Source organism: Nannospalax galili, unplaced genomic scaffold (genome assembly GCF_000622305.1).
Source record: "Nannospalax galili isolate Female #2095 unplaced genomic scaffold, S.galili_v1.0 scaffold33, whole genome shotgun sequence".
Taxonomy (NCBI): Eukaryota; Metazoa; Chordata; class Mammalia; order Rodentia; family Spalacidae; genus Nannospalax; species Nannospalax galili.
Window position 1 is genome coordinate 1,405,355 of NW_008335436.1, and position 1,165 is coordinate 1,406,519.

Genomic DNA, 1,165 nt, shown 5'->3' on the forward strand with positions numbered 1-1,165 from the left:
GATCTCCATTTCATTTTAGAATATATTGTTCTTTACAGAAAGACTCATTGTTTTGGCTACTAACACTGAGATGTTGGTACATGCATCTCTAGTCTGTATGTATCTGATTATTACTAGTCATAATCGGTTGCACTTGGATCCTTGGTGCCTGTGTATGTCTATAAAGTCATTGGGCAGATTTCAATGGTAATGTTTATCACCTCTACTAATTAGCATGACATAAATTTCCATGCTTCCTCCTCAAATATAATACTTTTTTTAAATTTGTTGATTTTGTGTGTGTGTGTATATCACACAGAACATCCCAAAACTATCTTATTCAACTACATACCCACTTCCCAGATGTCACCCTCCCCTAGCCTCCCTGCCCCCACTAGAGCCCTTATATTCTGATACCGCTGCTACTGTCTCCTGTGCTGTTGGCACCCCCAGCCATTCCCCATTACTCGCCCTTCATGTGAATCTAGTCAGCCTATCTAGAGGTCTTTGTTTTAGGAGAGTCAGCTGTTCTTCATCTAGCAGCAATCAGTTCTTAATACTCCTTTAGATAAGATTGGGGTCTGCTGTTCATTTTCCCAGTTCTATGCTGGGTTGCTATCTAGGAGTCCCTTGGGCCACCCTGGCCAACAACTCAAAAGAAGGTATCTCCTATCTTCCATTGTTGCTTGTTATGTAGCCTTTAGCTATACATATGGACTCAAGAAATTATATTGACCCCTTTAATCTCTGGTTATAATTTCCTTTTGGATGTTTAAGTCCATATAGTTGGCCCAGATAAACCAATTTATTTTTACTCTTAAGGTCGTTTGAGGATCTGTTCCTCAGGAGTCACATGGGCTTGGGAGGAGCACCCGGCTCCTTTCTTTTACCAGTTCCGCCTGTGTGAAGATAAGTCAAAGGTCCTGCTCAACCATGGTTGGCTTCGCTTGGAAGCATGGAAGAAATGATTCCTTTGTGTTGACCCTCCTCTTTGTAGACTGGACACTGGTTCAAGTCCATCTAGTGGGGTCTCCTCGGCCTCCTTGATCAAGAGGACAGGTGACCCACCACAATTACAGGACATTTTGTGAGATTCTCATAGTCCCCTGGAACTAGTCGACCTAGGAGGGTAAGAAGCAAAAATTGTCCTTTATGTCCCTCTGACCAAATTATTATAGGCCTCAAA